Here is a 27,963-nt window from a genome sequence, read left to right on the forward strand (position 1 = left end):
TAAAAATAGTTGACATTTACTGATCACTTGCTACATATCAAGCTGGGTGTTAAATGCCTTACATACATTGTCTATTTTAATCCTCAGAACAGCTCCATAATGTTCTATCATTAACCTCCTTTGTGGAGGAGAAGGCCTCAGTCTACTAAGGTTAAGTGAATTGTCCAGGGTAAGATAGCTAGTAAAGGCGTAGCAGGAGTGGAACCCAGCTGGGCTGACCCCAGGGCTTGTGTTCAACCACTGTGCCCGCTGCTTACATAATGTCAGCTGAGATAATTAGCCAGGAACCTTTGACTCAATTTCTCCTTCCCTTGGTTACTCATTTGAGAGGCAGGGTATCTGAGTGAGCAGATGGAACAGAGCCCAAAAATTCAAGAAGTTTTTGAACCCAGAGAGAGAAAGGCCAGGTAGAGGAGACGGAGAGAGGGCAGAGGACTTAGAGGCCCCCAAGCAGACAGCCAGGTCACCGGGGGCTGGGATGCTGTGCCCGCTGGCCACTTACTTGGCACAGAGGGCCCATGAATGGTCTCTAACAAGAGTCCCTTCCGCCGCCGCTGTGCCGGCTCAGCTATCTCAAGTTGAATGGTTCAGCACTGCCTCCCAAACCTCCTCTCACCAGGAATAATTTGGGGGCTTTCCCACAATCTTTCCTCCCAGATGTGGAAACCACCCCCTTTGAGTTTACTAGCATCTTGAAAATTTGCTGGATAATTGAACAGGAAAAGGTAATAGAACAGGGACTGAGGAAAATCTTGTCATCAGATTCGGTCCTCCTGGCTGGGCCGTGGGTGCAGTGCTAAGGGGATAGAGCACAGTTCTGTCCCGGGCCCACAAGAGCATCCCCTAGCCTAGGCCTGGAGCCCAGAAGTGCTCACACAAGTAAAGAGGAGCTGTGTCCTCCCATATGGCTCTTGAGGACTAGAGCAGCACCTCTGGGAGTGGGCCTTCAGAGATCTGCCCCGGGCTTCCACAGCCCCGTCTTCAGTTGTTCCTCTCCATTCCTTTGGTGCAAACTCTTCCTAGAGCCCAGTTGCCCTCAAAGCACTTTCCTCTCTCCTGCTCCACTATGGCCTTTGAAGTATTCGCAATTCAATGTCTGCAGAGTCAGTCATTCCAAGAACACTTAGGAAGCACATACCATGTGCCAGACGCAGTTCTAGGCCCTGGGGAGCCAGCAGGGGACAGGACAGGTGAAGTCCCTGGCTTCGCTGAGCTGATATTCTGACGTTCTAGGGGGCTTTTCATGAAGGGAGAGTTTAGACTTCACCACAAAGGAGCCTGTCTGGATGGGGGGCCCACAGGAAGAACTTACCGAAAATAATGTCACCAAATTACCCCAAATAATCCCTTTCTCATGGGACTGAAACTGCAGCCAGCCAGGGTCGATGAGGCACAGTGCAAGTGAGACACTGTCCCTGGAGTTGAGCAATGGCCTGGGGCAGGTCCCTTTAGCTCTCAGCCGTGATGGCTCAACCCTTTCGGGAGTCACCTATGTGGCCCTTATCTGAGGTAGGAATGTGGTCTGTGCTCCGCTCTGTCACTGCCACCTGCCTGGAATTTCCAGGCTGAGGACTGGAGGAAGGAAAGGTTGCTCATCCTCCCAAGGTACTTCCTCTTGCTTAGACCTCTTCCACGTTTGCAGCAGTGGACCTGTGGCCCTTTGCAAGTTCTGTCCACACACTGCTCCTGGAAGCAGGCGCCCCACCTGTCGGCATCATCAGGCGCTCCCAGGGGTCGGGGTAGTGTTACTTCACACTGAAAATTTGCAGGGGTGGGGGACTTAAGTAATTCAACTGGCAAGTAGGTAAAATACTAGTTTTACATGAAGAAAAAGATATTAAGAAATAGAATAAAAATTTCACATGAATTTCAAAGTTAAAGACTTAAGAAATCAAATAAATGTTAGCTTTTTGTCTGGCAGCTTTAAGGGTTTTTCTTCCCTCCCCTCCGCCCTTTGCAGATGGGTTTAAAAGCCCTAGCGTGAGACCTGCACTCTGAGGGCACCGTTGCCTTAGTGCTGCCTTCTCCCAAACGCTCTCCAAGCCGGAGGGAAATGTGGGCGCCAAAGAGGCAGCTTCATCAGCAGTTGGCAGGCTTTTGTAACAGCAAACCCAAACAGGGTGGCCTCGAGCAACAGGGACAAATTATTCTCTCACAATAAGAGCTTCCAAAGCAGAGACATTCCAAGGTTACTTAAATGAGTGGCTCAAAAATGTCATCGAGGACCCAGGTTCTTTCCATTTTCTCTCTCTACTATCCTCAGCTTGCAGGCGTTTGTCCTCATGGTGTCTAGATAGCAGCTGCAGTCCCAGCATTGTGTCCTCACACGGGGACCTGCGGAGGCAGGAGAGAGGGACCCCTGCTACCTTGCATCCCTTTTAAAGAAGAAGAAAACCTTCCCCAGTTGGTTTCTCCACCCTAGTAGATCTCCCCTCACATCACAGTGGATGGAATTATAGCCCAAAATTACTGGCAAAAGGAGTGGAATTGCTGTGATTGAATTACCTAATCCAGTTTCTCCCACCTCCTGGGCCTACGCAGGGACCCGCCATCCTCCAAAGAGTAGTCACCAATACCTGAACCAAACCAGGGTTCTATGAGCAAGCAGAGTGCAGCTGATGGGTGTCAGCAGCAAAGGCAACCAACAGAGTGAGTAAGTCGGCAAGGCCATCTTCCCTCATCCGCCATCGCAGACAGCCCTGTGGGAAAAGTGGGATGATTAACTGGGGAAAAATAAATGTCAAGTGGCTCTCTGTTCCAGAGATGAAAGAGCTTCATTCCAATTGCTTTTAATCACATAATTTATGCAACACTTCATCAGGCAAGTCCATCAGACTGCTTTCCGAATTTGAAAAGTTGTTTGAACTTGGACGAAAGGAACAAGCCAAGGTCAGCTGAAGACTGAACTCTCTCCCTGAGCAGGTTATGGATGTGTCTCTCTATTGAGTGTCTATGACACCACTTGTACCCCAGAGTCACTCAGAAGTGCAATCAGAAGCCCAGAATGTGAAAGTTGGATCTTATTGATTATCCACTCCCCGAGACGTTACACATCTCATTACATAGATAAGCAGACAGAAAGCAGCCAGCGAACGGGCTTGCCCAAGTTCAGACAGCAGGGCGGCGGGGGCCAGAAGGGAGCCCAGGATGTTGTCCACCTGTTTTCACAAAGCCTCTTAGCTTCACCTCAGGCCTATTGACCGAAGAGCTGTCTCACAATTCAATAAATACCTGTAAATAACCTAGAGTCCCATGAATATCCCACAGCCCATAAAAATAGAAGGACAGGAGTGGGCGATGGGGAGAAGGGGATTGGAGGTGACCTTCCTGAAACATAAACATCCCTCAAAACATGCAGAAAGTGGGCTCATCTAATCTTGGAGTTGGCTAAAACTAGAACCAGTTCATCTTCTGTAGCTTATACGGATAAGGAAGAAAAGAAGTGCAAAGAGCATTTAGTGATGCAGTTAACAATAGATGTGATACTAGACTATAATAGGTGAATGTGGGTTTAGACTAGAGAAAAGGTCTTTGTTCCTGGTTCACATTCTCCATTGATATAGACAGAGCTGCCTAATATCCCACAGGCCCTAAAAACTTCCTTTTGGCGGTGCTACCCTTCATCATAGCAAGCATATTAAGATGCACCCTTATCACATGTTAAAAATAATTGATATACAACTCAGTAAGAGTTAATTTGCATTGCAGTTGACTAATTAAAAGAAACACATTTTAGACATTTACCTAAATATTCATAACCTTTTTTAATATTGTAGTTATGTTCTGAGTTTATATTTTTTCCATGTCTCACATATCTTAAGTATTTTAATGGACCCCTGAAAAGTCCTAAGCCCTAGGCCCTATGCCTACAGCATCAAGTGGATAAAATGAGAAACCATGGATCTTGAGACCCGGGAACTCCTCAGAGAGGGGGTGGTGGTTGAGTTGAGGAAGGCAACCATTACACCAGTCACCCACCTCAGCAGTATGTCCAACAGGACTGATTCACACCTGCCTAGTGCTTTTCTACCTCACCCACATCTGTCATGTATTTGGTTTCATTTGATTCTCTTCAACAGCCTAGTATATAGACAGTAAATTTGTTTTATTGATAAGAAAATTTGAGTTAAAAGAAATTAAATTGTTTAACATCACACAACTAGTAAATGAAGGAACCCAGATTTAAAGGTCTCACCACTCCAATAACAGTGCACCTTGGACCACAACTTCAACTCCTTATTGACAACCATCTCCTGAGTTTTCTACATGACTGGGAGAGGGAAGAACTAGTTGACTCCACTTCTCCTGGAAGCAAGGGGCCCTCGCTCCTCCTGGTGGAGTGCCATTTTGTCCAGTAAAATAGAGTCCATCAGAAAGAACTGTCCTGTTAGAGGCCACTGAGGATTCACCCATGCCTTTAGTTAAAGAAAAGTTCAATGGTGTGTTCCAGGATGTGGCTGTCCTACAAATTCTTTCCCAGTATCAGCCAAGCACAACACATTTTCTTGTATTTCTCTTTGGTCTGAGTTTTACCAGGATGAGCACTAGCATGGTTGGCGCTGTAGGTAATGCAGGAATCCAGAAGTAATATTTGAACCCTTTGGATGAGGCTGCACTGGAGTGGGAAGCCTGAGGGAGAGATGTCACACTGCTTGGGATAGCCAGCAGGTCTGCTAAGGGATTAAGGAAGATGCCTAATGTAAACCAAAAAAGCACCCTCTTCTGGATGGTGTTTTCAACATATCACAAGGTGAATGGCTGTAAACACAACTCAACACTTTGACCCAAGGCCTGAATCCCAGGAAGGATGAAGCAGTTTGAGAGTTCTGATTTAAGGGAGCATTTGAGGTATCAACCTTCTTGTGTAATGGCAATGCTAACTCTTAAGAGTTTAAGGCCAGTGTCTGTGACAGTGCCCTGGAACATAACAACCACCCAACACATGCCTGTGGAATGAAGAACTGAATCATAGGTGATTAAAACAGGAGCCTGCTCCCAGTCCATCAATCCTACTTCCGGATTCCAATATTACCTGCTGATACTGGGAAAGAATTTGTGGGACAACCATATCCTGGAACAAACCACTTGGTTTTTCTTTGACTAAAACCATGACTGAACTCTCAGTGACCTCCAATAGGACAGTTGGGAGCTTTCTGATGGACTCTATTTTATTAGACAAAATGGCTCTCCATCAGGAGGGGCTAGGGCCTCTTGCTTCCAGGAGGAGAGGGGTCAGCTAGTTGGAGTGAGACATCATTGGCTGGAGTTCATCAGGTCCAACTTGTTCATTTGAATAGAATAAGATCAAATGTCTTTCTCAAGGTAACAGGCCCAGACTCTGAACTCTAACATGCCGGCCTACAACCTCAGAGGCATTTAAGCATGAGCATCTAAGTTTTCTCTACACAAGCTATGTGCAACCTTGTTCTTCTTCCTAATAGATGACTGGTATCAAAAAAGGGGCAGTGTGACATTGGAGACAGGCCTGTACCCCTATAAGAAAACTGAAAGTTTGGGAAATGACCGTGACAGGCAGGGTTCCCAATGTGTGCACAAGCGTCATGCCAATGATAAAAGCATTGGGTGGGCAAACACACACCATCCCAGTTGGCTGCTCTATCCCAGGCGTCTGGAATAAGCCTGTGGGAGGGAAGGACAGCGTATAAGGAGAATCTCAGCTTTCTTGCTTAGCCAAGCCTCATTAGTGATTCATAAACTACTCTCCAAGTCCTCATCCCTTGACCGGTTTCAATTCTGTGTGACGTGTCAGTTAGAAACACTAAATGGAGGTTGTACACACTTTAGCTGTTTGTTACGGGATTGTTCTGAAGTACTCTTGCTGCTATCCCCACTATAATATCTTTTAAAGTCCTTGAGGACAGGGACCACTTTTACATTTTTGCAGCCACTGCAGCATCTATCACAGTGCTGAGCATGGCGTAAATGCTCAATAAATATGTGTTTATTTTGACCCTGCCTCACTCTGGCTGTGCCACTAGAGGAAGTTCAGTGGGAGATGAGTCATTTCTGAAGATTTCACAATTGCTCCAATCAGAACTTCCTTTTAAAACATTCTTCCTTTAAGTTCTCCTTTGAAGGCCATTTCATTATATGAATAGCGCTAATCCTGGAATGGTAAATCCCATTCTCAACACAGATAATTTACAGCCAGACACAGTTCTTTCAAAAGCCCAGAGATTTCAGAGGAAATCAAACACTCATCCCGCATCATTCTCCACTCCAGCATTCTTTCCCTCACTCTAGAAGGGACATGATGTCGTTTCTGACAGAGATGAGGGAGTTGACATTGCATGTTGCCTTCCTGTGACTTCTCCCTAAGATCCAAAACCCTTCCCACAGCTCCTGCCCACTTCTCCATTCTCATTTCCTGATTCCTAATTCTCTCCTCTCCCTCAATATGCCAGCCACAGGACCTATCTTAATCAATTTCTTGAACACACAAGTCTCTTTTTACCATCAGGTCTTGTATTAATGTGACCTCCTTCCTTGACCACAAAAATGTGGTAGATTTGCCCCCCACCTTTTGTCTCTTTTATATTATCTATACTTTATCCTTTGCAGCTCTTATTGGAATTTATAATTGAGTGTTTTGTTGCCTTCTGGGTCTGTCTCAGTAGACTGAAAATGCCTGAGAGCACACACCATGTTAACCTTGTTCCTGACTGGGTCTCTAGTGCCGACTACAGAACTTACGCCAAGGAGGGCCTCAGGAAACACTCGTTGAATGGATGAATGAATGAGTGAATGAATGAATGCCTTGAGAGAATTTATCCCTTGCTCTCTGGCTCTCCTTCCTATTTGCCCATCTCAGGCTGAGGAGCATTTTCTTCTAAGAAGAGCGCTAGAAACATCTTGGGATATCAGGTAAGTGTATGTGTGTGGCAGGGGACAGATTAATTGGTTCCAACCAGCAGAATAAGGTATGAAATGGACCAGGAATGAAGGAAAATGTACAGAGGGCAGGTTGGGAATCACGGTGAATTCAAGAGCCCTGTTCCTGGGAGAAATATGTCCTTACAATCGAAAGAAACCACTCATTTTAGAGCTCACAGCTTAGTAGGTGGCAGATTGTACCCTCTATGAAATGTAGGTCATATGCTGCTGAAAGAGAAAACCCTGTCCTTCTCTCCCCAACAGAACACCTCTGTACTCCAAATGTGTGAGGGTTTGCCCCACACCGAGCCATTCTTTGACGCCAGCGGGGTGTCCTACAATTCAACTCAGTTCTGACATTATCTCCCTAGAGACAGCATGGGTTCCCACAGGACCGCTTTCCCTTCAGATGGCAGTCACAAGTCCCAGGCTGTCTCCCGTGCTCTCACAGACCAGCTATAAATTGGAGGTTCCCATGACCCCCTCCTCGGGTTTGATAATTTGCTAGAATGGCTCACAGAATTCAGGAAAACAGTTTACTATTACTGACTTGTTACAAAAGATATTAAAGCATACAAGTGAACAGCCATATGAAGAGACGCATAGGACAAGGTCCAGAAGGGTTCCTAGAGCAGGAGCTTCTGTCCTCGTGAAGTTGGCGGTGTGTCACCCTCCCGGCACCTGGAGGCATTCTTGTTCACCAACGTGGAAGCTCTCTGAATCCTGTACTTAGGGATTTTCATAGAGGTTTCATTACACAGGCATGATTGATTAAATCATTGGCTATTGACGATTGATTCAACCTCCAGCCCTTCTCCTCTCTGCAGAGGTGGAGGATCTAAAACTTCCAACCCTCTAATTCTGTGGTTGGTTTTCCTGGCAACCAGCTCCCATTGTGAAGTTATCTAAGAGTTTTCCAAAAATCAGTTCATTAACAAACTCAGGTGTGGTTGAAAGAGGCTTGTTACGAATAATGAAAGACTCCATTTTCATCTTTATCACTCTCATCTCTTAGGAAATTCCAAGGGTTTTCAGAGCTCTGTGCTGGGAAAAGGGACAAGACCAATATGATATATTTCTTACCATAAATCACAATCTCACAGCCATCCCGAGGTCTGGGGCTCCATGGTTTCCAGCTGTGCTGGGGGAATGTGTAGGCAACCTAACCTCCTTGCTGTCCCATAGTGGGCTCGCAGTCCATTTGTTACCATATCTCCTCTGTCTGAAGATCCCAGTTTTTCCATGTCTAATTGTATTATAGTTAAGATTGGTAAACAGAGTTTCCATTAATATGTTGCCTATCACACTAACTCTGTGACCACCTTGGGAAACTTACTTAGCTTCTGGATGCCTCAGTCTCCTCATCTGTAAATGGGGATAATATTAGTATCTACCTCACAGAATTGAATTAATTAATAAATGAGCTATCATACGGAAAGCACATAGAAGTGTTTAATAATAATTAGTGCTCAATAACTGTTAGCTAATATAATTAATATGACTGTATCATTATTATTTCACCATTAGCTCCTGTAAGGGAGGAAAATGAACTTATTCATTCCTGTGTCCCAGGGACCTGAGTCAGTACCTGACACATGGAAGTGCTCAACAAATATGTGCTGAACTGAATAACTCCCCTAGCATTTATTGTCTGCACCATTCAAATGCTGCTTGTCACCTCGATGCTTGCTCTGACTTTCAGTGTGCAAATTACATAGCCCCCACTAAGCTGTTGTTTCCTAGGGGTACAGGATATCTCATCCACCTTTGTACACCCACACCATCTGGCTCGTAGTAGGTGCTTGATACCTCTTCGCCGACTTAAACTGACTACATTCCTTAATCATGATAATAAGGAGATCATGTGGGATATATGTAAGAGCAGCTGGCATGCGTGCATTTATACTACAGTGATGCCATAATTTAGGAGTCGAAAGGAGATGTTCAAACCATCAGGGGATTAAGATTGGGGCTGACAGGAAAGTGGAAGCTGAGACTGGTTACCTAGATTGTATGCTACTTGTGGACAAAGACCATGTTTCCTTCTTTCTCAAGCACCTCGCACAGTGTAAGATGCTTTGGGCAGCAAAGGATAGAAGGTCCAACTACAAGTGGCTTAAACAAGAAGAATATTTATTATTTGCATCACGTGAAGTCTGGAGGTAGGACAGTTTCAGAGTAGGTTAATTCATTGACATAGAGACATCATGGATGTAACTCAGCTGTTCTGCAGCTTTCTCCCACAGTCCCAAGATCTGATGTAGGTTGGGCCTCACATACTGTCAACAATCTTCAGAGAAAGAAAAAAGGAACGCCCCTGGCTTGTGTTCCTCCAGCAGACGTCCCTCATGTCTGCTTGGCCAGAATCAGCCCAATCTACCCATGCTTAAACAATTGCTAGGCAAGGCAAGGCTACCACAATGCCCAAAATCAATAAAGGCTCACCCTCTAGGGTTGGGTAGTCCCTAAAAAGGGCATAACCCCTATAACTCCTAAGAGGAGGGCAACCAAAATCAGGCTTTTGACAGCAAGGTAGAAAGGGAGAAATGGCTCCCTGGTAGGCAACCAACAGTGTCTGCAACAGAGAAGGTTGGCGCCATTGATCTCTCTAAGGAAGGAATGAGTAAAATTACGCCAATTTTAGGCTTAGAAAAATGAAACCATTCTAAGACAAAGATTCTGCTTAGTCAGAGCTATACTCTGGTTGAAGAGATAAAGCCCCTCCAAAAGCATTTCCTCAGAAAGGCTCTACCATCGATACCCATGTGGGCTAGGAGCAAGGCCTTGCCAGGATCTCTAGTTTACAAAGTACGGAAGCAGGCTCACCAGTGTAAAGAAAACAAAATCTTCTTGTAGTGCCAAGTCACATGGTTTGATGGTATGCACATCCTGATTCCAGATAAATGTCAAGACTGAAATGGTGATATTTGGCCTCAGTTTCAGTCCCTCATACAAAATTGCCCAATTCCTCCCTCTGGAGAACAGAACACAATAATTTTTTTTAAGGACAAGAAATACAATTTACAGCTTTACTGGAGACTCTGCTAGGGATTTTATAAAGGTTCTTTGGAAACACTTGAAATCTTCCAGTTGCTTATGAAAAAAATAGTACTTTTACAAAGAGAAATATGTTAGGAAACTGAGCCTGAAGACACGATTATAAGTTTTCCTCTCTAAGATTTAAATTAAGCATAAAATTTGATGGTCAAGTTGCAGCTCCCTGATCACTCATTATTTATTCACTTTACCTTAGGTTGGCCCATCTCCGATTTGTGCTTTCTGGGATCTGGCAGGACCTTGGGAGCTAAAAGCTCAGATCTCTATCTTGCTATTCTCAGAAAGGCCAAAAGGCAGAAAAGGACACAGCCTCTGGGAGCCTCCTCTGACTTGTCTACCTCCTCCCTGCCTGGAAGTCCTCCCCCTTAAGTCCTTCCTCTTCCTACAGCAGGCCTTCCTGCTGTGCTCTCCGCCTGTGAGAAACGCAAACCAACGCTCGAGAGGCCTCGGCGCTGAAGAACCAACACTGTCCACACTATGAAATCTCTTCTTTCCCCGACTCTGCTTCTCTCCAGAGAGGGTTGGGGTGTGTTCTGGCTCAGGTCACAGGGCAAACTTTCTCTGGAAGAGCCTAGAAAAGAAGAAGTGAGTTATGGAGCTTCAGAGTTAAGTTACACAGAAAACTCCCCTGAGAAAACAGCTGGGAGTTTTCAAAGGGGAGTCCAGTGCCTCTGCTGTGCCTTGTCTAAGAGAAGGAGGCCTCTACCTGTCAGCAAGAGTTGGCTGAAAGCGGAGGGATGAGGTAAGTAAACTTTCAGGAGTCCTGAGTCTCAAATGTTCCTGCCAGACAGGATTAGATGTCCTCGCCAGGTGTCCTTCTCCTAGGGCCCATGGTATCAGCTGTGTGTGGCCCTTTTTGAGGGAAGAGAAGTGGAAATGCCCATCCATAGTTAGGAACTGGGGATTAAGATGAGAGAAGAGAGCAAGTATCATTCAGCGTTTAAAAATTCAGCAGGTGACCAAAGTTAAAGTTCCCGCTCCACCACTTACTAACTACATGGCTCAAATGCATTAATATCTCTAAGCCACCATCCACTTATCTCTAAAGTGGGAATAACAGCAGCTACCTCACCAAACTGCTGGGTGGAATTCAGTAAGGTAAGGTAGTAGAGCTAACAGAATATGGGATGCAGAAGGAGGTGGGTAGCAGCAGCAATAGTGTGGGTAGCTATTAATGAAATGGATGACCAAGCAGAAGGACACAGTACTGAGAGAGCCACAGCATAGCTTAGCTCTGCACTTCTCCATGGTAGAGAGAGGAGGAAGTAGAGATGTGGGTGAGGAAGCTGGGAGCCAGGACAGAGGGTCCCCGTGGGATGGAGGAATGTTGGGTGGAGCCAGCATTAGACATCACCCAGACAGACACGGAGGTTCTGGGGAAACAACCCCAGGCACTGGAATTTCCCTCTTTGTTAACAAAGTTCATTAACAAAAGCAAGCTAATGCTTCTCGCCCTAGAAGCAGTCAAGTTACTTCATCACAGAAGCAATCTTCCCCAGGAACTATTGCACTTGGAATCACAACAACAAAACCACCTCAGACACACCCGAGGGCAGCAGCCCAAGGCAAACGGCCCTGCCACAGTGGGAGAGCCCGATATTGTGAAAAGTAGACTGAAAAGTAGGAACCCCTCCAGTTAGGTCTACAGCCAGGCCCAGAGGCACAGAGAGAGACCTTCCAGAAAGACCACTGCTGGCCAGCCCAGCCACAGTGCTGTGGTTGGTGCTTGTCAGACTGTAAGCTGATCTTAACCAGGAGGTTCTCCCTTACCTGAGGAAGAAGAATGCTAGAAAAGTCAAGAGAAAGGTGAAGGGTATTTTTCCTCAATTAACAATATATTTACACAGGCCCTAGTATCTATAAAAGTTAGTGGCCCTCAGGAAAGAGATGGTTATTCATGAAATGGTTATAGTGAAATCATTTATTAATGGGAAATATTCAAATCTGAACCTCATTATAAGTCTGTGTAAAACTACTTTCTAGACGGATTAAGAATTTAATGTTTATAAAAAGCAAGAAAAAGAAAGAGACCAGTAACAGCAGCATAAACAGGCTAGGAAAAAAATGTAAATGTGCATTTAACTTACCGTGGGGTAAAGAGGCAATAGGAAAATATGGCCACGAATTCTACACTACATCTCCCACAAAGCTCACTTGAATCTGGGAAGGCTTGAGGCTGCCCCGACTGACAGAGCAGCTGACGTCCCAGGCTGTCATAAAGGGGCTTACAGCGTCTGCTTTGTTTGCTGAACACTCACTGTTGGAGCTCTGAGCTGCCATGTGAGAATTCTAACTACCCCAAGGCCTCCGTGCCGGACAGGCCACAAGGAAGCACTCAGTGGACAGTCCCTGCTGAGCCCAGGCTTCTAGCCGTCCCCACAAGGCCCCAGACATGTGAGTGACGCCATCTTGGACTCTCCTAGTCAGTCAGCTGATTAACACTGAATGCCTTCTGTCCACACCGAGTGAAGCAGAAAAATCACCAGCTGACCCTACCCAGTTCCCTGCCCTACAAATATAAATATAATTAAATGATTATTGTTTTAAGCAGTAAATTTGGGGTCATTTGTTATGCAGCAATAGATAAATGGAACAGGTAGAGAAAGACCTTTCTAGGCATAAAAGCTTGGTAGGAATCAAAATAAAAGAATGGTAGATTTGAAACTGTAAACCGCTCTATGTCGATTATCATCACATACAAAATTAAAAAGCAATGACAAACTGGAAAATATCCCTGTAACACATCTACCAGGCAAACCGTTACGAAGAAAATTACAGTAGGAAAAAATGTGCAAATAACAAAAAGCAGTTATCAGAAAAGTTAACAAGGCAAAAAAGAGAAAACATGTTTAACACTATTCATAATAACATAAATGCGTTTTAGATGACAATAAGATACTTTTTTTGCCTTTAAACTTGCAAAGATTTTTAAAATGATAACACTCAATGCCCACAAGGCTGCAATGAGGCAAGAATTTTCCACTGCTGGTGACAGGAATGTAAATTGGTAGTCTTTCTGGAGAAGAAGTTGATGATAAAAATCAAGCCTTAAACACCCTTTGCTCAAGTATTCTCACTTCCAGGAATTAATGAGACAGACGTGTGGTCAAGCATTCTCATCACAGCATTATCCATAATAGTGAGAAATTTTAAACATAAAACATTCAACAGAATTGTTGCTAAATTTCAAATAATTGAATACAGTGGAGTTATCAAAAATCACAGTTTCCAAGTTATTCAATGACAAGGGAATACATTCATAACAAAATTAAAGTAGAGGGGAAAGCTAGTTGAAAGTGTATAAAAAGAGCCACAATTTTGTTTACATAGGTGGATAGACAGGTGGATAAAAAGACTGGATGGAAGCTCACCAAAATATTTGAGGTGTCTTTAGAAAAAGGGTTTAGGGAGGCATTCTTTCCTCCTTTCCCCTTCTCTGAGTTTTCCTAATTTTCCAACATAAAGCTGTATTAATTTTATAATCAGGAAAACATTCTTTTTTAAGTAGGTAATTAAAGAAAAAATTCCAAAGCAGTGCCTCTAGCAAACTTGATTGCAGGGACTTTCAAGGACGAGGAGGTCTTCGCAGAATGGGGGAGCCGTCCCTCCACAGACCCGCTGTGGTCTGTGTCAGACGCACCTGACTTCCAGGCCAGGCCCTGTGGATCCCCCAGCTCCAGTTATCTCTCTGCTGTCCCTCCCTTTTTCCTGCCACATCTCTCCACCCCAGGCAGCCACATGCACAAGTAAACATTTTCATTCCTTCTGTTAACATAGAAATCACAAACTGACAGCGTGGACCAAATAAAGTCAATAGATTTCTTTCCTTTGCCACTCCTTCCCAAAATGTGTTCATTTTATTTTTAACTAGTTACCAACAATAAAACATGAAGAGAGATTTTTCACTTCCAGGAAGATGGAGCAGACATACTTTTTTCTATTCCTCCCACTAAGTACAATTAAAAACCCTGGACATCATATATAAAACAAACATGGGACTCTGAAAAATGAAGAGACGAGGCCAGCTCAGAAATGGATCTCAGGACCTGAGGAACGACACAGTAGTGAGTTCCCCGGGTTTTCGTTTTGACTCATACGTCCCAGAGTTGGAAGTAAAGCAGCCCGCAATCCAGAAATGCCAGCAGGTGCAGACAAAAAAGGCCCCAAGAAAAGCCTGCTTTTCCCAGCCAAAAGACAAAAAACCAGGCAGTCTAACAAGACAGAAAACATTTAGATAATAACTGCTCCACTCCAGCCAGACCACAGAAAAAACTGTAGCCCAGCCCCACCCACAGCAGCCAAGCCAAGTGGGGAACCTCATCTTCCCCTGTTGAGAGGTTATAATGAGGCCTCCAAACCACCCCACCGGGTGCTGTCAGAGATGGCCAAGCAGAGAGCCAGGCCTTTCATCCACCATAACTGATGGGCAGCCCTAACCTCCCCCGACATGGGGAGTCTCTCCAGCAGCAAGGAGGCACACCTCCCACTCCTCAATGGGGAGGTGTCAGCAGAGGCCTAGGGAAGAAACAGAACTGTCACCACCACCCAGTGGTGATGAGGACACCCTCACCACCAGAATTCCCACCCCACCAGCAGGAACAAGGAGCTTCCTTACCCAACACCACTTGAATGTCAGTGGAGGCCAGTGGTGAACCTGGCCTTCCACTCCCGCCTGACTGTGACAAAATGGCAGCCCCACTTCCCCTGCCAGATTGTTGTCAGCAGAGGCCACCTAAAAGAGTAGCTTTAAATAAAATCCAGAGGTTCATAAAATAATACCAAAATGTCCCGATTCCAATCAAAAATCACTCAACACCCCCAAAACTGGGAGGATCTCAAACTGGATAAAGAAAGACATTCAGTCGTGCTAGCACCAAGATGACAGAGACGTTAGATTTATCTGACAAAGATTTTAAAGCAGCCCGTGATAAAAGGACTTCACTGAGCAATTGTGAACCTGCTTGAAACAAGACAAAAAAATAGAAAGCCCCAGCAAATAAATGCAAAGTGTCAGCAAAGAAATAGAAGATATAAAAAAGAACCAAATGGAAATTTTAGAGCTGAAAAATACGGCAATCAAAGTAAATCTCAGTGTATGGACTTAAATTAGTTTTCTATTGCTACCGTGACAAATTATCATAAATTTAGTAGCTGAAAACCATAAAAATTTATTATCTTAAAGTTGTGGAGATCAGAAGTTCAAAATGGGCAAATGCCAAGGTGTGTCAAGGTTACATTACTTTGTGGATGCTCCCTTGGCTTTTCCAACTTCTGCAAGCTTTCCTCATTCCTTATCTTATGGATCCCTCCCATCTTCAAAGCCAGCAATGTCTGGTCAAGTCTTTCTCATTTCACGTCACTCTGACACTGACTCCTGTCCTCCCTCTTTCACTTATAAGAACCCCTGTGGGTATATTGGATCCACTGGGAGAACCGAGGATGATCTCCCCAGCTCAAGATCCTTAATCACATCTGTAAAGTCCTGTTTGCCATGTAAGGCAATATATTCACAAGTTCTCAGGACTAGGTGTGGGTATCTTTGGGGGGCCATTATTCTGCTCCCAAAGATGCATGCCTGTCCCACATACAAAATACATTCACCACATCCTAAAGTCCTCAGAAGTCTCAACCAATTACATCATCAACTCAAAGTTCAAATTCTCACCAGCTCAAAAGTCCCAAATCTTATCATCTAAGTCATTTAAACAGGTATGGGGAAGACTCTAGTTACAATCCAGCCTGAGGCAAAATTCCTCTCTACCTATGGACCTGTAAAACTAGAAAACAAGTTATCTGCTCCCAAAATACAATGATACGACAGGCGTAGGATAGCAGTTATAGACATTTCCATTCAAAAGGGAAAATGAGAGGAAGAAAATTGAAGTCCCAAGCAATTTTGATTTTTTTTTTTTTTTGAGGAAGATTAGCCCTGAGCTAACATCCGCGCCCATTGTCCTCTACTTTATATGTGGGATGCCTGACACAGCATGGCCTGACAAGCAGTGCGTACGTAGGTCCACACCGGGGATCCGAACCCACCAGGCCACCTGAAGTGGAACGTGCGAACTTAACTGCCACGCCACCGGGCTGGCCCCCAAGCAATGTTGAAATCCAGCAGGACAAATTTCATTACGTTTCATGTCCTCTACGGCTCAAGGCTCCATTCTCTGAGCTAAGGGCTCCACCCTTGGGGTTAACCTTTCTCTCTCACGAATGGTGGCACTGGTTTGCAGCTGAATAGTTTTATCAGCCTGTTTTATATCTATAGGGTTTTGGAGATCCAACAGTTCTGTAACTCTTAAGAAAACTGAATTAGTAATTTAAAAAAACCGAAAAAACCTCTTCAAGCCCAAATGGTATTACTGGAGAATTGTAGCAAACATTTAAAGAATTAACATCTACTCCACAGAATCTCTTCCAGCAAAAAGAAGAGGAAGAAAAACATTTCTCAATTCATTTTCTGATGCTAGCGTTACCCTGACACCAAAACTAGACAAAGCACAAAAAAACAAAATTACACACAGAAATTAAATATCTCTCATAAATATAAATATCCTTAACAAAATATTAGCAAATAAAATTCAGCAATATATGAAAAGAATTATAAACTATGACCCAGTGTGGTTTTTTTCCAGGGATGCAAGACTGATTCATTATTTGAAAATCAATGTAATCTACCATATTAACAGGCTAAAGAGAAAAATCATATGCTCATATCAACTGAAGCCAAAGGAGTGTTTGGAAAAGCTCAACACTCATTTATGACTCAAAACTCTCAGAAAAATAGTAACAGAGAGGAGCTCCCTCAGCTTGATGAAGAACTTCTCTGAGAATCCACAACTAATGTATACCTAATGGTGAAAGACAGGGCTTTTTCCCTAAGATCGAGATCAAGGCAGGATGTCCGCTCCCACCACACTCATTCACCACAGCATTGGACGTTCTAGTCAGGGCAGTAAGGCAAGAAAAGAAAACAAAAGGCATGTAGATCAGAAAGGAAGAACTAAAACTTTCTCTTTTAGCAGCGACATGATGATCGTAGAGAATCCCAAGGAGTCTACAAAAACAGAAAACAAAATCCTGCCAGATTTCATAAGTGAGCTCAGCAAAGTCTCAATATTCAAGATAAGCATACAAAATCAATTGTATTTTTATGTACTAGCAATGAATACGTGAAAATCGAAATTAAAAATACAATATCATTTACAATTGCTCAAAAAAACTGAAATACCTAGATGGAAATCTACGGCAACACGTACAGGACTCGTATGCTGAAAATTACTCAGTGCTGATAAACGATATCCAAGAAGGCCTACATAAATGGAGTTGGCAAAGAGAGAAACACCTACATGAGTGGGATGTAATAGACAACCCAGGAATAGACTCACAGAAATATATTTTTGATAAAGGTGCAAAAGCAATTCAATGGGGGAATGATAGCTTTTTCAAGAAATGGTGCTGACATAATTGAGAAAAAAAACTAGCTCAAAATGGATTACTATGTAAAATGTAAAACTATAAAACTATTAAAAAAATCATAGAAAATCTTTAGGATCTAAGACTTGCCAAAGAGTTCTTAAATTGGATAACAAAAGCATGATCCATAGAAGGAAAACTTGATAAATTGACTTTATCAAAATTCTTTTTATAAAGAATCTGTTAGCAGAATGTAATGACAATCTACAGAGTGTAGAAAATATTTGCAAACACACATATAACCAAGAACTAGTATCTAGAATAAACAAGGAACTCTCAAAATTCAGTAAAAAAAAAAAAATCCAAGTAGAACATAGGCAAAAGGCATGAACAGACATTTCACAAAAGAGGATATACAGATGACAGATAAGCACAAGCAAAGATGTTCAATGTCATTAGCCACTTGGAAAATGCAATTTAAAACCACAAGGAGAGATCTGTACAAATCTATCAGAATGGCCAAAGTAAAAAATAGTGACCACACTGTATGTTGGTGAAGATGCAGAGAAACTGGGTCCCTCATACATTGCTGGTGGGAATGCAAAATGCTCAAGCCACTCTGGAAAACAATTTGACAGTTCCTTAAAAACCAAAACATGCAACTACCATATGAGCCAGGAATTGGCTCCTTGGGCATTTATCCCAGAGAAATGAAGGCTTATGTTCACACAAAAACTTGTACAAAAGTGTTTAAAGTAGTTTTATTCATACAGGCCCCAAACTAGAAACAACCCAGATGTCCTCAAATGGATGAATGGTTAAACCATGGTACATCCATACCACAGACTACTACACAGCGATAAAAAGGAACAAATTTTTGATACATGGAACAACCTGGACAAATCTCCAGGTAATCATGCTGAATGAAAAAAGCCAATCCCAATATAGTGTATAATTTCATTAAATAACATTCTAGAAAAGTCAAAATTATAGAAATGGAGAACATATTAGTGATTGCCAAGGATTAAGAGGTGGTGGGGGATAGGAGGGAAGTGAGTGCAGCTGAAAAAGGGCAACATGAGGGATCATTGTGCTGATGGAAATATTCTGTACCCTGACCTTATCAGTATCAACCCTGGGTGTAATACTGCAAGATGTTACCATTGGCGGAAACTGGGTAAGGAGTACAAGGGACCTTTCTGCATTATTTCTTTCAATGGCATGTGATCTACAATTATTTCAACATAAAAAATTAATTAAAAAATTTTTAATTGTAATTTCACATAAAAATCTAAATCTCTGTCTTCTCTGGAAAAATCATAATGTCTGACTCACTTTCACATATGGCTAAAATGGGCTGGAGCAGAGCAGCAGCTGCAACTCAAGCTTGGGCGTGCACTTACCAGTTTATCCCAGTCCTCACCATTCCCTATTGTCTTCCTATCACCTAGGCTCAGGATTCTCTGCTATTCATTACCAGCTTGCCCTGCTAATTTTCTCACATCCAGTGAAGGTCCCTTGTCTCTCCCCTATAAGCATTTGAATTTCCCATTTTTGTGGATTCCTGACACCAGTAAAGCAGGGTGGAAGCAGAGCTCAGTCATGCTAACACATTAGCTCATGGAAACACCTTAACACTTTATAGCTCACATCCAAAAAAATGTGTACCCGAGACATGATACCATATAGTGGAAACTCCTGGAAGTCAGACAGACTTGAGCTATAATCATGGTTTTTCCACCTGACCTTCAGCAAATTATTTGAATTTTCACATATTTACTTATCAACTGGGAACTGTTAATTCAATCTAACTAAAACACCTACCCCACGTAGATGCTCATGAATATGTTCTCCCCATAACAACAGGATGCCTCTCTTCTCTTATTGCTTTGTGATTCCGCCTTAGTAGCCAATAGCTTCTGCTAACAGAGGTTGGCTCCCACTGGAGTTTGAAACACATGTTTACCACTAACCAGGAAGGTAGGCGCCACTTTGCTTAGCCTCTTTCCAGCACTCTCACCATCCTCACAATAATCCTGCAAAACATGATTACTTGTATTATGCTCATTTTACAAATGAGGAATTTGAGGCACAGAGTTATTTGGTTATTTACTTCTGCCAATAAATCTGACTCTAAAATCTGCATTTAACTATTTTTCCACTGCCTCTCTCTGTTTCAGGCTTGGCAGAATTTTGGTAGAGCTTTTCTTTCCACACTCTCCCCAGGGACCAGCCCGTGTCTTTTGCACGTCTTCACCTATCAAAAAGCTAAGGTCAAGGATAACTTCCCGGGCAGCCCCAGTTTGTGGCCATGGGGAGACTTGGAAAACCCCGTCTCTTTTTTCCCTTCTTCCCTTGACCCACGGAATCTCTTAGGATGAGTGTGTGACTCAGGTAGCTGCAGGTTGCACTGTTTGAAGATTTTCAGATGCCATGCACCGAGCACGTAGTGTTATGATGGAGAACATTCTCCTATAGTAGTTTTATTGGCATCTCTTCACAATCCGATGCTCTTTTCCTGGCACGAACTTATATTGGCAAAGAGAAAGGGACAAAAAACACACAAAACAGGCTGAGTGAAATACCAGCTCTCCCCTGAGGATTGGTTGCTGGCTGAGCTCTCAGGGCTTGTCGCTCACCGGAGATGAAGATACGCAAGAACAACAGGGCACTCCCTGCCTCTTGACAGAGTGTCCAGGAGCTTCCCAGGATATGAAACCGGAGAAACGTCTTCGGCTCACTTCTCAGTGGTTGAGACTCTCCAGTAAGACAAAGCTGGAATGGATTCCTGGCTCCTCGGCTTCTCAGCTGTAGGAACCTGGGCAAGGTTCTTAATGTCTCTTGCTAAGTCTCCGTTTTCTCATTTTGTAAAATGGAGGTCATAATCATGGTAATGCCTTCTTTACAGGGTCTCTGAAGGAAATAAATGAGGTGATACAGGAAATGTGCTTACCCCTCTGCCTCATATGCAGCAAGCACTCAATAAATGTTAGTATTATTATATTAGCAGTGGGATTTGTGATAAGCCAGAAAAAAATAATAGCCATTAGTATAATCATAAGCTGTGGGCTTTGTAATATGCCTGAAAAAAGAGGTGGTGGTGAAGGTGGTGGTATTTTAACCATTATCAGCACAAAAGCCAGAGGAAAAAAAGATCAGACTTCCACAAGTGTTCCAGAGGTAGCTCACTTCCCACAAAAGTTGTATTTGTCGGAGATTCTCTGCATTTAAATATTTAAAAACTAAAACATGTTTTCCCATTAGATGATAATTCCAGGAATGTTTTTTGTTCAATTTTGATAATTTTAACTGTTTCATTTAAATAATGTCCTGTTTTCACCTCTTTGTAGCTTTGTAACCTTGGGCAATGTTATTTACCTCTTTAACTATCAGTTTTCTGGTCTGTAAAACTTAAGTTTTGGCACCTGAGACAGTGTGCACTTTTCATAAGTGCTCTGTGAAAGTGTAACCCCCAAAGAAATGCTGAGTTATAATGGCTCCAGCGCCACGCTCCTGACTTGAGCCATTTGTAAGTGAGGTATACTTTCAGTTAGAAAATAACAACCACTTAATTTGTCCTATAAAGTTCAAATTTTGTACAACATATTATCTTAAAGGAAGGCAAAACTTTAGAGGAAAACGTGCTAATGAGATACAAGCATTTAAGTGAAGAAGAAGATTTGAAAAACTTGATTAATGTCTTAGGAAGATGAGAAAATTCTCCCCATTTCACAGGAAGGTAGATTGATGGTTGAAGAACAGAAGAATTTCTTAGCGGTTATCACAAAACCAGTCTCTTTGACTTCAGGTTCTCCTATTTCCCAGGCGGCCTGAAAAATGTGACCAAACGAATCCTACTCACACACTGGTTTTCTTCTTACACTCCCCTGCTCAAGAATCCCCAGGGTCCCTAACTACCCACCTGGAAAGCTCCAGCTCCATAGCCGGGCATTTAATTGTCTTCCTTTATAACGTGGTCCCCTCCCCTTCTCTGGTCGGGCCCTTGCCTTTGCCCTAATCTTCGTCTTCTCCCGCATCCCTGCTCCATTGTCTCCTGGGCAGGGCGCGCTCATCTCCGAGGCCAAACATTTGCCCCTGCTAGACACTCACCTCCGTGCTTGTCCTTTCACTCTATTTAAATCCTACCAACACCTGCTTATTTTCTTCTTTTTGCCCATCTGTATTTTCTTAGTTTTCTGCAATGTTTTTTACTTAAGTCCTAGGGCCCAGCACCCACACTTCCTTCTCCAAAAGTCTTGGCTGACTTGTATGAGTCCTTCCAGAATTACTATCTGGACCACCTACCAGAGCTCTTCGCTCTCCTGTGGGTGGATCTCTCTCCCCAACCAAACCCTTCGGCGGTAGGGCCAAGGGCCAGGCCTTTTCTTTCTTGTGAATTGTGTTTTGTTTGTTCTATGACTCTTTCCAGAAAGGCTTTAGGACAGCTTACAAGAACAAACACACACACAAAATAACAGCGAAACATAAATAGTAACAGGCAGAAGAGGAGGCCAATGAAGATAAACAGGCAGTGTAGACTCTGACTCAATCCCAAGTATTCTACATCCTAATGTCCATGTTACCACCTTTTCCTGAAACCGTAGCAAGGAGAGAGCAGGAAGAAAATCAAACGCAAGTAAAAAGAAGGACATTGTAACAGAAAGAATCTCATATTCTGAATCCTTCATTCATTCATTTATTCCTTCAGTCAATAAAAATTTTAAGCATGTATTATGTACCATGTACTGCTTATATAACTAGTCCCATAACTTGATCATTTAGCCTCATTTGTTAGATGATAATTTGTGTGTGTGTGTTTCTTCCCTATTGAATGTAAAATGAATTTGAAAGAAAGCATTATTTCTAGATTATCTAACATGGAAAGCCAGGACTGGTCCAAGTGTTTGAAATCTAAAGCTAATTTGCAAAGTAAACATTGACCCTAAAAGTCCAGTGTTTGCTGACTTTTCTTTATAGTTCATGTGTGGTAGGTTTTCATGGAAAGTTGCATTTATGAAGAGAATTGGGTAAATCTAATGACCAATGAACATACAAAAATTCGTCAACCTCACTGGTAATCAAGTAATTGAAAATGTGATGTCATTTTTAAACATAATGTAAAAGCACAATGAAATTTCACTACATACTCACTAGAATGTCTAAAATTTAAAACACCAAATGTGGAAAGGGTTTAGAATAAGCAGGTCTCTGATAAGTATGGAAATTGGCACAACCATTTTGGAAAACTGTTTAGAAGTTTTATAAGAAGTTAAAATGGACATTTACCCTATGACCTAGCAATTCCACTCCCAGCTATTTGTCCAAGAAAAAGGAAAATATTTGTCTACAAAAAGGCTTGTATAAGAATATTCATAGCAGCTTCATTCACAGTAGCCAAAATTGGAAACAATCCAGATGTTCTCAACATAAGAATGAATAAACAAGATGTCACACGGAAAATGTCAAATGGAAAGATATTCACCAATAAAAAAGTAACAAACTACTGATAGATGAAACAATATGGATAACTTTCAAAAATATATGGAATGAAAGTATATGGTATACGATTTCATTTATAGGAAATTCTAGAACTTACAGTGATGGAAATCAGATCAATGTTTGCTTCTTGAGAGGTAAAGGGAGATTAAGAAAGGACACCAGGAAAATTTCTGATATGACTAAAATATTCTGTTTTTTATTTTAAAGATCGGCGCCTGAACTAACAACCATTGCCAATCTTCTTTTTTTTTTTTTTCCTGCTTTATCTCCCCAAACCCCCCTGTACATAGTTGTATATCTTAGTTGCAGGTCCTTCTAGTTGTGGGATGTGGGACGCCACCTCAACGTGGCCTGACGAGCGGTGCCATGTCCACACCCAGGATCTGAACCCTGGGCTGCCGCAGCAGAGCGCGCGAACTTAACCACTCGGCCACAGAGCCGGCCCCTATTCTGTGTTTTGATATACATTCTTCAAAATTTATTGACAGTAGGTACACATAAAATATGACCATTTCACTGTATTCTATCTCAATAAAACAAACAAACAAACTTTAAAAGGTAATGCTGAGGGAAATTTTGGGAGTTGGAATTGCTCTAAAACTGGATTGTGTTAGTGGTTTTACAACCGTATAAATGTATTAAAAAATCATTGAACTGTTCACTTACAACGAGTAAATTTTATGTCAATTATACCTCAATACACTATTAAGTAAAAGATAATGCATTCAATATTTTACTGGAAGTACCAGCTAATATAATAGGACAAGAAAAGGAAATAACAGGTATACAATTGGGAAGGAAGAAATAAAACTGTCTTTGTTTACAGACGACATGGTCATCTACACAGAAAATCCAAAAGAATCAAACAAAAACAAAAAGAAACGTCTGGTACTAATAAGCAATTATAGGAAGGTGGCAGAATACAAGGTTAATATACAAAAGTCTATCACTTCCCTATATACCACCAATGAAAAAGTGGAATTTGAAATTAAAAACACAATACCACTTACATTCACATGCCCAAAAATGAAATACTTAGTTATAAATCTAACAAAATATGCGTAAGACCTATATGAGGAAAACTACAAAATTCTGAAGAAAGAAATCAAAGAATGAAATAATTGGAGAGATATTCCATGTTCATGTATAGGAAGAACCAATATTGTCAAGATGTCAGTTCTTCTCAACTTCATCTGTAGATTCAATGTAATCCCAATCAAAATCCCAGCAAGTTGTTTTGTGGACATCAATAAAATGAGTCTAAAGTTGATATGTAGAGGCAAGAGACCCAGAATAGCTAACTCAATATTGAAGGAAAGGAATAAAGTTGAAGGACTGATGCTACCTGACTTCAAGACCTACCTATCTTTCTGATGCAGTAATCGAGACATGAGGCACTGATGAAAGATAGACAAATAGACCAGTTGAGCAGAATCGAGAGCCCAGAAATAGGCCCACATAAATACAGTCAACTGATCTTTGACAAAGGAGCAAAGGCAATACAGTGAAGCAAAGATGGTTTTTTCAACAACTAAACATCTACATTCAAAAAAAACAAAAATGAATCTAGACATGGACATTACGCTCTTCACAAAAATTAACTCAAAATGGATCATAGACCTAAATATACAACTCCTGGAAGATGAAATAGGAGATCTAGACGACCTCGGGTATGGCGATGACTTTTCAGATACAAAACCAAAGGCAGGATCCATGGAAGAAACAATCGATAATTGAACTTCATTAAAATCAAAAACTTCTGCTCTGCAAAAGACGATGTCAAGAAAATGAGATGACAAGTCACAGACCGGGAAAAAATATTTGCAAAGGACACATTTAAAAAAGGACTGTTATTGAAAAAATACAAGGAACTCTCAAAATGCAACAATAAGAAGACAAACAACCCAACTAAAAAATGGCCAAAGATCTTAACAGATAACTCACCAAAGAAGATATGCAAATAGAAAATAAGCATATAGAAAGATGCTCCGCTTCATATGTCATTCGGCAAATGCAAATTAAAACAACAATAAGACATTGCTACATACCCATTTGAATGACTCAGATCCAGAACACGGACAACACCAAATGCACGTGAGGATGTGGAGCAGTAGGAAGTCTCATACATTGCTGGTGAGAATGCAAAATGGGACAGCCACTTTGGAAGACAGTTTGACAGTTTCTTCCAAAACTAAACATACTCTTACCATGTGATCTAGCAATTGAGCTCCTTGATATTTACCCAAAGGAATTGAAAACTTTGGTCCACACAAAAACTTGCACACAGATTTTACAGCAGCTTTATTCATAATTGCTAAAACTTGGAAGCAACCAAGTTGTCCTTCAGCAGGTGAATGGATAAATAAACTGTGGTGCATCCACACAATGGACCGTTATTCAGTGCTAAAAAGAAATGAGCTATCAAGCCATGAAAAGACATGGAGGAAGCTTAAATGCATATCAGCAAGTGAAAGAAGCCAATCTGAAAAGGCTACATATTGTGTGATTTCAATTATGTGACATTCTAGAAAAGACAAAATTATGGAGACAGTAAAAAGATAGTGGTTGCCAGGATATGGAGGATCGGGAGCAAAGGAGGGATGAAAAGAAATAGCACAGAGGATTTTTAGGTCAGCCAAAAACTCTGCACTGGACCCACCCAGTGGCATGGCGGTTAAATGCGCACGTTCCACTTCCAGTTGGCAAGCCACGCTGTGGTAGGCGTCCCACATATAAAGTAGAAGAAGATGGGCAAGGATGTTAACTCAGGCCTAGTCTTCCTCAGCAGAAAGAGGAGGATTGGTGGCAGATATTAGCTCAGGTCTAATCTTCCTCAAAAAAACAAAACAAAACAAAAAAAACACCTCTGCACAATACTATAATGATGGATACATGTCATTACACATTTGTCCCAACCTATTGAATGTACAACACCAAAAGTGAGCCCTAATATAAGCTATGGGCCTTGGGTGATTGTGACGTCTCAATGTAAATTCATCAGTTGTAACAAATGTACTCTGATGAGGGATGTTGGTAACGGGGGAGGCTATGTATGCGTGGGGGCAGGGAGTATATGGGAAATATCGTACCTTCTTCTTAATTTTGCTGTGAACCTAAAACTGCTCCCAAAAATAATATCTTTAAAAAAAAAATAATGCACACGGCTGTTGGGGTGCAGAAGATAACCACTTACAGATTTCTGGGTACAACTGTTTTCAGAGCGGTTGGATGACGCATATCAAAGGTCTTCGGGCCGAATAATTCCTCTTTAGAAATTCCCCTGCAGAAAATTTCCCCCACGAAAATAATCAAGGACATGCACAAAGATTTATTTAAAAGATGTACATTGAATTGAAGGTCATTTGTAATGGATAAAAACTGGAAGCAACTTTATGTCTACCATACCACATGAGTGAATAAATGTGTATAAATGTGTGTACAAACTGTAGCTAATACAATAATGCTGTAAATTAATGTTCATCAACATGGAAAGCTGTTCACAACATATTAATAGAAAAAACAGGTTGGAGAAAATATGCAGAAAACAGCATGGTTACTTTTATTACGTAGTACTTTTAGTATTACGCAGTAGTTTTATTATGGAGAGAGTTCTGAAGGGGTATACAGAAGGTGAGGACGGTAACCATCTCTGGGTGGTAGCACTATGGGGATAACTTTCTACTTTTTCATAATAATTATACATGTCTTACAAAAGATATATATGTTATTTTTCAATTTTCAACATCTTTAAAATGAGTTAATGGGAGAAGACAGAGATCGTCAGGACTGTGGTACGTATGTGGTAAACATGGATTTCTGATGAGTTCTGAAAATTTGGTGCACGCTACTTTAACCCAATAGATGCGTGTAAATTGGATTGCATTTTCCATTATGTTAATGGAAGAAAAATCTGCAAGAAAAGTAGAGAATCATTTGATAAGGTGAATGACTGTTGCCCCACGTTTCTGTTTTGGAAGCTCACATCATTTCAACTTCCAGTACTGCTTAAAGCAGAAAACACTCAAATCATTATTCTTTTGTAATATCCTGGTCAAATTCCTAATCACAACCATTTTAAGAAAGGCCAAGGGTCAGTGTTGTGTTTTCACTTTCCCAATTTACAGAGTTTTCACTTTGCCCATTCTCAACCACGCTGGAAACTGTCTGAAAGGGAAGAATTCACATACTTGGAGAATTTGGTTGATTTCTGGGATGAATGAAACTTGTCAGATAACTCTGCCTCCAACGGGCTCTGAGCAGGAAACAAACAGGAGAAAAACAAAGAAAGCAGGCACATCTGGGTGAAATCAACCACTCAAAACAACCCTTCCTAGAAACACGGGAAATAAAGACACCTAGAGTGTAGCTTTCTCCAAAGAGCTGGAGCTCCAGACGTGGATCACTGTGGTTGCACAGAGAGTGAAACTGAAGATTAGCAAGGACAATCTGCCTGAGGTCATGCCAAAAATCAGTAGTGAGGCTCCAATTAGAATCCTTTGTCTCCTGGAAGTGCCAGAGGCTCCAGTAAGTAAAGCAGACAGTGTAGTGTGACGAAAAGACTCCTGAACTAGGAGTCAGGAAGCCTGCATCTCAGAGATGGCTTTGTCACTTCATTAGCCATGTGTCCTTGGGCAAGCACCTACCCTTTCAGGGACTGTGCCTCTTTGCCTGTAAGATGAGAAGGTTCTATGAGACAACATTTAAGGGCTCCTCAGATCAAACAGCCTATAGTTTCTAAGCAGCTCATACCCTCCCCTTCCCTGCCTCCTTCAGCTTTAGTCCTTGGGGGCATTCTTGCCCCTCCATCCTCCTGCTGTCCATAGTCCCTTTGGATGCAACTGTCCTCCGATGACGAAGCTGTGCAAGGTCAAAAGGATGTTCCATGAGCTGCTCAAGCAGGTGGTAAAATATTTCCCCTGTTGCTATTTAGCTAGTCATTCACTTTTTCTGCCTAACTGGATTAACCAGGCACACATATGTCTGTAGACAGAACGCTATTGAATACACTTTGCAGAGTAAACAGAACTTTAATTTTCCTTAAACAGACACCAAGTGCCTGTGAACGAGAGTGATTTTCTCAGGCTGCCTGCCTCTCCC

General features: G+C 42.1%; 3 long non-coding RNA genes across 3 annotated transcripts; all 3 read right to left on the minus strand.

Moving 5' to 3' along the window:
* Nucleotides 1-27,278, minus strand: LOC139078979 (uncharacterized). Its single transcript, XR_011532205.1, has 3 exons — nt 27,054-27,278; nt 2,577-2,699; nt 1-2,334 (listed from the first exon to the last, which is right to left on the minus strand). It is a non-coding gene; the product is annotated as an uncharacterized lncRNA (long non-coding RNA).
* On the minus strand, nt 9,007-9,868 carry LOC139078980 (uncharacterized). The gene is made up of 2 exons (XR_011532206.1): nt 9,721-9,868; nt 9,007-9,184 (listed from the first exon to the last, which is right to left on the minus strand). It is a non-coding gene; the product is annotated as an uncharacterized lncRNA (long non-coding RNA).
* LOC103567209 (uncharacterized) lies at nt 10,112-12,161 on the minus strand. Its single transcript, XR_011532204.1, has 3 exons — nt 12,039-12,161; nt 10,658-10,848; nt 10,112-10,522 (listed from the first exon to the last, which is right to left on the minus strand). It is a non-coding gene; the product is annotated as an uncharacterized lncRNA (long non-coding RNA).
* Nucleotides 27,279-27,963: the final 685 nt, after the last annotated feature.

Source organism: Equus przewalskii, chromosome 23 (assembly GCF_037783145.1).
Source record: "Equus przewalskii isolate Varuska chromosome 23, EquPr2, whole genome shotgun sequence".
Classification (NCBI taxonomy): domain Eukaryota; kingdom Metazoa; phylum Chordata; class Mammalia; order Perissodactyla; family Equidae; genus Equus; species Equus przewalskii.